Source organism: Apium graveolens, chromosome 6 (genome assembly GCF_009905375.1).
Source record: "Apium graveolens cultivar Ventura chromosome 6, ASM990537v1, whole genome shotgun sequence".
Taxonomy (NCBI): domain Eukaryota; kingdom Viridiplantae; phylum Streptophyta; class Magnoliopsida; order Apiales; family Apiaceae; genus Apium; species Apium graveolens.
Window position 1 is genome coordinate 254,924,837 of NC_133652.1, and position 9,682 is coordinate 254,934,518.

Here is a 9,682-nt window from a genome sequence, read left to right on the forward strand (position 1 = left end):
TTTGTGCTGTGGCCATAGGAAAAGGCCCTAGAATATCCATCCCCCACATAGCAAAGGGAATAGGTGAGTTGATAGAGGTCAGCATCTCGGGGGGTTGTCTGGCGACTGGTGCATGCTTCTGACAGCGATCACACTTCTTTACATATTCTTTGGCATCAGCCATCATTTCTGGCCAATAGAAGCCTAAACGGGTTATCTTATGAGCCAAGGCCCTGCCCCCCAAGTGTTGCCCACAAATACCTCCATGCACTTCCTCAAGAGCTAAGCGTGCCTCATCGGGCCTGAGACACCTCAAATAAGGAACCACGAAAGATCTTTTATATAGAATCCCATCTATCAAAGAGTACCTTAGTGCTCGAACAGTTAACTTCCGTGCCTCAATTGCATCGCTTGGCAACCAATCGGTCTGAATGTGAGCCTTGATGGGATCAATCCATGACGTCCCCAAGCCTACGGGAGCCACAAGCTTAACATCTATGCTTCGTGTCTTCAAAACACGGAAGTACACACTTCCTGAACTTTCTTCAATCTCAGACGAAGCGAACTTTGATAGCGCATCTGCCTTAACATTTTCTTCCCTTGGAATGTGTTCAACATGGCACTCATTAAATTGGGTCATCACAGCCCTTACTAGGCGGACATACTTAGCCATCGTATCATCCCTTGCCTCGAATTCTCCCTTTACCTGGGATATGATCAGCTTCGAGTCTCCAAGGACCTTTAAGTTTTTGACTCTAAGTGTCCCAGCTAGACCAAGGCCAGCTATTAGGGCTTCATACTCTGCCTCATTATTTGTGGTTGGAAAATCTAGCTTCATAGCATACTCAATTAAGAACCCATCAGGGCTTTGCAAAACCAACCCTGCTCCACTGGAATTTGTTTTTGATGCTCCATCAAAATAGAGAACCCAATATTCTTTCTCCTTATCATTCTTCTGCCTGTCCCCATTGTCGACTCCCTTGTCTTGAGGTATGGTATCTTCCTGCCCCCCGACTTCTTGGTTGGGTATGGTACATTCCACCACGAAGTCAGCTAGTGCCTGGGCTTTTATGGCCATACGTGGCTTATACTTGAGATCGAACTCTCCCAACTCTATTGCCCACTTAATCAGTCTCCCACTTGCCTTGGGACTGTGAATGATATTTCTCAGTGGCTGATTTGTTAGCACTTCAATTTGGTGAGCTTGAAAATAAGGACGCAGCTTTCTTGAAGCCATTACCAAGGCTAAAGCGAATTTCTCAATGGCTGAATAATTCAACTCAGCACCATGCAAAATTTTGCTGACATAGTATACGGGTTTCTGGACTTTCAGTTCCTCCTTAACCAACACGGCGCTCAAGGCGCTCTCTGAAACAGCCAAGTACAAGAATAAAACTTCATTCAGAACTGGCTTGGCCAACAACGGGGCCTGGCCCATATACTTCTTTAACTCTTCAAATGCCTTCTAATTTTCCTCACTCCATACAAAGTCTTTGATGTTCTTTAGTGACTTGAAAAATGACAAGCACTTGTCTCCTGACTTGGAGATGAATCGTCCTAACGCAGCAACCCTTCCTGTGAGCTTCTGAACATCCTTGACAGTTTTGGGGGGTTCCATGTCCAGGATTGCCTTTATTTTATCGGGGTTTGCCTCAATTCCCCTCTTCGAGACCATCAATCCCAAAAATTTTCCAGATCCTACTCCGAAAGCACACTTCGTCGGATTCAACATCATCTTATGGTACCTCAGGACCTCAAAAGCTTCCCTTAAATGGGCTATATGATCAGTCTTCACTAGACTCTTGACTAACATGTCATCAACATAGACTTCCATAGTCTTACCAATAAGACCCTTAAAAATTCTATTCACCAACCTTTGATAGGTGGCTCCTGCATTCTTGAGACCAAACGCCATAACAAGATAACAATAAACACCAAAGTCAGTGATAAATGATACCTTTGGAATGTCATCCTTATGCATTTTGATCTGGTTGTATCCGCTAAACCCATCCATGAAACTCAGCATCTCATGTCCAGCGGTGGCATCAATCAAAGTATCAATTCTAGGCAGCGGAAAACAGTCTTTGGGGCATGCATCATTCAGATCGGTGAAGTCTATACACATCCTCCACTTTCCATTAGACTTCTTCACCATTACAGGGTTTGCTAACCACTCCGGAAATTGAATCTCCTCAATGAAACCAGCCTCTAAGAGCTTTTCCACTTCCTGCTTTATAGCCTCTTGTCTTTCCGGGGCAAAATTTCTTTTCTTTTGTTTCACTGTCTTCCGGCTTGGATCTACGTTTAGCTTGTGAGTAATTAACTCCGGGTCTATGCCTGGCATATCAGCTGCTGACCATGCAAACACATCACTATTTTCTTGCAAAAATTTCACTAACTTCCCTCTAAGGGGCTCCTCTAATGTGGCTCCAATGAAAGTCGTCCTCTCAGGATTCTCGGGGTCTAAAGGAACCGAAACCAATTCTTCTGCTGGCCTTCCTCTATTCTCATCATTTTCTCGAACATCCATATCTTCAATAGGAAGAACCTGCCCCCCGACTCCATCTGCCCTCAAAGAGGCCACATAACAGCTTCTAGCCATTTTTTGATCTCCTCTCTCTTCTCCAATCCCGTTTTGGGTGGGAAACTTCATGACTGAATGGTAGGAAGAGGGGACTGCCTTGAAGGCATGTATCCCTGTTCTCCCCATGATAGCATTATAAGTTGAACTAGCCTTTACCACCACGAAATCCAGCATCTGCGTTGCTTGCCTTGGCTCCGTACCTATGGTGGTTGGCAATTTAATTATCCCTTCCACAGGACATTCTACTCCAGCAAATCCATATATCGGCATGTCGGTTGGTGTCAACTGGGAGTCGTTATACCCCATCCTTAGAAAGGTGTCGTGGAGCAAGATATCCACAGAAGCACCATTATCCACAAGGACCCTCTTAACCGGGCTATTTCCTATTATTGGTGTTATGACCAGCGGGTCGTCATGGGGAAACTTCACACCCTCTAGGTCGGAGTCATCAAAAGCCAATGTTACTTCTGTCCTGGCCCTTTTCGGGGCTTCTCCAACAATATGCATAACCTCTCTAGTATATGCCTTTCTAGAATTTTTGGACAATCCAGCAGCAGTTGGACCTCCAAAGATCGTGTTTATCACAGGCCCTCGAGGTCTCGGCCCTCCATAAATGGTGTTTATAACTGGTCCTCTAGGCTGGGGGTTTCGCCCCTGATCGTCTTGGTCCCTCCTACGATCTTCAAAGTTCTTCCTTCCATTATTATTTCTGTCCCCTCCATCTCCAGTATACTTGTTCAATCTTCCTTTTCGAATCAAAAATTCAATTTCATCTTTCAATTGCCTACACTCATCGGTGTCATGTCCAACATCTTTGTGAAACCTGCAATACTTGCCCTTATCTAGCTTGGCGGGATCAGCCTTCAAGGGCTTAGGCCAGCGAATATCTCTGTCTTTCTCAATCTCCATCAAAATCTGACTTCTGGGAGCATTCAGCTTAGCGTATTCAGTGAACTTTTGCCCAGGTCCTCCCTTCTTGGGGTTTGAATCAGGGTTTTGTTCGGTTCTAGGATATTTGTCCTTAGTAATATAATCCAAATCAGTTTTTCGTTTCTTGCCTCCAGTGGGCTCATTACTTACTACGGTCTTCCTCATACTTTCTTCAACCTTGATATACTTCCCTGCCCTCTCTTGGAGCTGCAACATGCTCTCAGGGGGTCGTTTGGCCAAAGACATCTTGAAAAACTCATCCCTAGTTCCTTGTTGCAGTGCTATCATGGCTACCTTATCATCAAGGTCTGGGACTTTTAAAGCCTCCTTTGTAAAACGATTCAGGTAATCTCTTAAGGATTCCTTAGCTCCCTGCACAAGACTCATAAGAGATGCTGAACTTTTCTCATGGACTCTTCCACTGATGAATTGCTTAATAAAAGCCTGACTTAATTCTCTGAATGATCCAATAGAATTTGGGGGTAGGCGACTGTACCATCTTTGAGCCATACCCGACAGGGTTTGAGGGAAGGCCCGACATTTTATAGCATCATTCACGGGTTGCAGCAGCAGTGCATTAGAGAATGTCCTAACATGATTAGCGGGGTCTCCCGTGCCATCATAGGCTTTGATAGTGGGCATCTTGAATTTCCTTGAGATATGGGCATTCATTATCTCTTCTGTGAAGGGTGGAGTTGGATCATCAGGATCTCCAAGGGGAAGGAGATTGCTCAGATCAGTTCTTGGGACAGCAGCCCTTCTTCTTACCGGACCATCCAGGTCTATGATAGGAGGAGGATTTCTCCCCCTAGGAGGTATGTGGGGTCTGGTGGCTTGGTGAGCCTCCAAATCACGCCTCAGCCTTTGGATTCCAGCCTCATGAGCCCTGATCTTTTCCTGCACTTCTTGGGGATTCGCCCCTGGGGTGCTTTGGGGGCGTTGCCTTCCATCGGCCATTGGCTCTTTTCCAGGACGCCTCCTTCTCGGGGCCACTTCATCATCCGAAGATTCGGAGTCTCTCTCAGTGTATGGACCAGAAAATTCCTGATCCTCAGGGATAGGATCCAAACCTCGTATATAGGGGGGCGACCACCCTCGTGCTTCGCTTCGCCCAGCATATCCACTTCCTCCAACCTCAGGGTGAAGGGGCATCCCATAAGGGGGGTTAGTAGTAACAACAGTTGAATATTCATACCCGACGGGTCGAGAATTCACAGGTATATGTACTTGCTGAACTTGAGGATTCGTACCTTGAATAGTCGTGGGAGTTGTCCCTTGTGGCTGAGGATGAGTTGCCCCTGTCTGGGCTTCCCCCTGAGTAGATGCATAAGTTGAATGGGGAGGAACCTCCACGGTTGATGAAATCACCTAGGTTGTCTCTGATGGTGTTCCTTCCTCTAGAGCTCCAATCGTTCTCCGTGTTCTCGCCATGGTTGTTGTTGCGTTTTCCCACAGACGGCGCCAAATGTTGTGGATAAAAAACTAAGATTATTACTTGCTGTATTTAATATTAAGATTCGGGAGCTCAAGGCCTTTAATGGCTGCTCTCGTGTTTCGTGGCTCAACCTGCCTTTACGAGATGCCTACGTATCTCTGTGAATTAGAGAATCAAGCCAAAAAAACGTAGTTCTGATTGGTAGGGGTGAGACCCCTTATATAGATGTTGGGAGTCCTTGAATTGGACTTGGTATAGGAGACTTGGTGGGCAAGTCTCATAATTAGAATGGACTTTGGAGTCCTAGATAGTAGGAAACTGATTCCTTATCCTTTTAGGTCCCCTTGAGGCTAATCTCCAAGGATTTATATCCTTATCGGGACTCTTTTCAACATCTGATTTGTCCCTTATTAATTAGTTACAAAATTAATTAATAATCAGGGTTTTTGGGCCTTTTTTATTCCATCAGGCCTGATCTGGTCCATCAGGCTTAACCTTTCTGGTCTGAGTATCATATACCTTTTTATTGGGCCTATCAGCCTATTAATTATAAAATCAGGACTTATTTATCCCTATCAGATCTCAACTCAGTTATATCTATTGTATCAAAAGCAAGAGTTGATAGAGGTACCTCTAGTTCAGCAGCATCAGAACTGCTATCAGCATTTTCCATTAAGGCATAGTTCACCTCTTCTTCAGATTCGGAAGTGTCTGCCCATTTTTTCTTCTTTATGATAAGTGCCTGGTCTTTATCACCTTTTCCTTTCTTGCAATCAGGATAGATGTGACCTCTTTCACCACAATTGTAGCATTTGACATTTGAGTTGTCTCCTCTGTCAGACTTTCCTCCTTTGCCTTCAGTCTTTCTGAACCCTTTCTTGTCAGAACTTCCACCTTTCCTGGAAAACTTCTTACCATTTCTGAATTTCTTGTAGGCTATCTTTGTGATACCCTTCACCATAAGAGCATACAGTTACATCATCTCTACATCAACATCCACTTCAGATAAATTTTCAGGTTCTGAATCATCATCATCAAAATCTGATGACTCTGAATCAGACTTTATGATGAGAGCCTTTCCTTTTGCCTTCCTAGAGACAATTGGTTTTTCTTCAGTCTTTAAAGTAACTATCTTAGAATTCCCTCCATACATCTTCTTTCTTTGCTCCATCTCAAGTTCATGAGTCTTGAGCATCCCATAGATTTCATCAAGAGACATATCAGCAAGTTCATAGTTGTCTCTTATTGTAGTAGCTTTCAAATCCCACTTTTCAGGAAGAGCTAGTAGGAATTTCAGATTTGAATCTTCTGGATCATATTCCTTATCCACTAGTGACAGATCATTTAACAGCTTTGTGAATCTGTCATATGTATCAGTTAGTGACTCATCAGATTTTGAGTCAAAGTGCTCATACTCATATGTGAGTATTGTCTTCCTGTTCTTTTTTATGGCATTAGTTCATTGACATCTCACTTCCAATGCATCCCAGATTTCTTTTGCAGTCTTGCATCCAATCACCCTGTTTGACATGACATTGTCAAGTGCACTATGAAGCTAGTGTCTTACTTTTGCATCCTTGCCTAGTGAAGAGATGTCTTCAGTGGTGAGTTCTCTCTTTTCTTTAGAAATCATCTTCTGTGGCTCATTCCCAACTGCAACAGAAAGCTTTGTGGGCTTGTGTGGACCATCATAAATTTTGTCTAAATATTCTGGATCTATAGCTTCTAGAAACATGGCCATCTTCATACTCCATACAGGGTACTCAAACACCCTGAGCATAGGAACCGTGATGGTTTCATATCTACTGGTGTTTTGAATGGGTTGAAACTTTGCAGGTTCTTGAGGGTCTTATGTTTTTGATTGATCAGACATGATTGATTGTTTGTTTGGATCTTAACTGTTTGTAAGCTTAACAGATTGGCTCTGATACCACTTGGTAGGCCTTAATGATACTATAGAAGGGGGTTGAATATAGTATCTACAATCAATTTGATTATAAACACAAGTATGTAACAGAAAACAAGTTTATTCAATATATCAAACTCTGTTACAGTAGGTTTAATCTACTCTCTCAATGATGTACGATATCACTAAGAGCTGTTAGGGTTACAATGAATAATATTCTCGTGAATGATAACACATATAGTGTAAACCCTAATCTGTGTTTATATACTACACAGTTACAAGATATCTCCTAATTGATATGATATGTTCTGTTTCCTAAAATACATCAATCAGAGATTATCTACCGTAGTCCTTTAGTTGTACAACTCTCCAAGCATATCTTCTTTTGTTTAATCCAGATCATCTCCTGTAAATCAGCCACTTTTCATCCCTGAAGTGTATCCGTACTTAAGTTCGGATGTAAGTCCTGATGGCTTAAGTTCTGATAACTTCCTATCTTCAGTAAGTTCTCATTTCCAGTTAAGTTCTGATAGTAAGTTCTGAAACTAAACAAATCAGATTAGACATAACATCACAAATATATCTAACACCCTGAACAAATCTTTTACGGTTTAGTATATATAAATAATTGTTGATTTAAATTATGTACTGGAACAGAACATTTTAAGTTACGTATCCCATGTGTTCAAATTATTTTGTTAACTTGTGTTTTGGGGGAAAAGTAACTTCTGAAAGTACCTATCTCTAAACTTTGAGTAAAATGAAAATGTTATGGAAAGTGTGTTGTGATAGAATTGTTTTGAAAAGAGATAGGTAAGTGGTTTGGAAAACTGGATAAAGTTGATTAGATAATTGGATGAGCGTGCGCAAGGGCCCGTAACGGCCAGGAAGATAGCGTAAGAGGTGAAGTGGTTGCGCACCCTATTATAACCAACAGCCCAGCGTGACAGGGACCTAGCTAGTCTTTGAGTTCCAAAACAAGTTTCATAGGATGGCCAAGATAGAGTCATCCTATGGAGATAGCCTGATCAGCTGTCTCACCAGGGATCATCTAATACTTTTATATCTGAGCGTGATTTTGAGGTTCCCGTAACGGAACAAGTGATTTTGAGGTTCCTGTAACGGAACAAATGATTTTCAGGTTCCTGTAACGGAACAAATGATTTTGAGGTTCCCGTAACGGAACAAATGGTTTTGGGTCCTCGTAACGAAATAAATGGTTTTATGGTTCCTATAATGGAACAGAAGATTTGAAAATGAAAGTAGCATGCTAAAATTGAACTCTGGTATTTACACAGCACAATTAATGAGATGTTTTATGGAGCATGCTAGCTATTGATATCCAGTTTTCATCAGTTGTCATCGGTTTCCAACAGTTTCCACATGTTTACTTATTTTATAAACGAGTTATGATCTCTGTTCCAATAAATGTTTAGCATAAACTATTTTTATTATTATTATTCTTATAGTGGTACTGCTGAATAATTGATTGCTCACCCTTGCAAAAAAATTTATATATGTATTGCAGATACCTAGGAGATTCTTCTGTGGTAGTCAGGGCATAATTCCAGTTCCTTCTGTGTCAAGCTACTCTGAGGTAGTTGTGTCAGGGCATAAATGGTCTGTTGAGTTGCTGTATTAAGATAGTATTGTCAAGGTGGTTGAAATGAATTAGTTTTGTGGTAAATTATAACCTAAGTCATACTTAAACCGGGAAAAGATCTTGGTAAGAGGGGTCGTGATTATGTTTTATCAGTAAAATGAATTATATTATGTTGGTTATTGTATTTTGGATGACGTCAACTCCTGACCCCGGGGTTTAGGCCGTCACAAGTATACTAGGTTGCCGATTTAGCAAGGCATTTGCAATTTGTCCAATTTGATTTTCCAAGGTCTTGATAGAAACAGCTTGGCTCTTGCACATCAACTCCTCTAATTCATATTTTTCATTAGCTTGTTGCAGCTGGAGTTGCTGTCTTGATGCATATTGCGGTTGCTAAAAATGAGGGGGTTGTACTTCTTAGCTAGGTACTGCTGATAAGGCTGTTAAACCGCATTTCTGAGAATTGTTCCAGCTGAAATTAGGATGATTGTGGTTGTTAGGATGATAGGTAGTTGGCACCGGTTGTTGCAATCGCTGAAAATTGCTCACGAACTGAGCTGATTCACTAGAGATAGCACACTAATCAGTCTCATGGGCACCAACACAAAGCTCACAGGTATTAGTGATTTGTTTAACTCCATAATTAGCCAAAGTGTCCACCTTCATCGTCAAAGCCTTAAGTTAGCAGCTATAGCAGTTGCTGCCTCCAACTCCAAAATTCCTGTTACTTTTCCCTGAGTTAGTCACTGGGAAGGATTCTGGTATTCATTAGCAGCCATCAGTTCAATCAATTCATAAGATTCATTGTAGCTCTTAGCCCACAAGTCTCCTTCTGATGCTGCATCGAGCATGGGTCTAGAAGTAGCACCAAATACATTGTAGAAACAGTTTATAATCATCCAATCAGGCATGCCATGGTGTGGGCATTTCCTTAGCATCTCCTTATATCGATCCCAAGCGTCACACAGAGATTCTCCAGTTTGCTGAGAAAACTGAGTAAGAGCATTCCTGATTGCAGCAGTCTTCGCCATAGGGAAGAATTTAGTGAGAAACTTTTGAGCAAGATCTTCCCAAGTAGTGATAGACCCTGGTGGTAGAGAATGTAACCAGCACTTAGCTTTATCCCTCAGAGAGAATGGGAAGAGTCGCAGTTTAATAGCATCTTCAGTCACACCATTGAACTTGAAAGTGTCACAGATCTTGATAAAATCCCTGATATGCATGTTGGGGTCTTCGGTAGGAGAA

At 42.2% G+C, this 9,682-nt stretch overlaps 1 non-coding gene across 1 annotated transcript; it reads left to right on the forward strand.

The window, feature by feature from the left end:
• Positions 1-9,346: 9,346 nt before the first annotated feature.
• On the forward strand, positions 9,347-9,453 carry LOC141669931 (small nucleolar RNA R71). Its single transcript, XR_012554181.1, has one exon. It is a non-coding gene; the product is annotated as a small nucleolar RNA R71 (small nucleolar RNA).
• Positions 9,454-9,682: the final 229 nt, after the last annotated feature.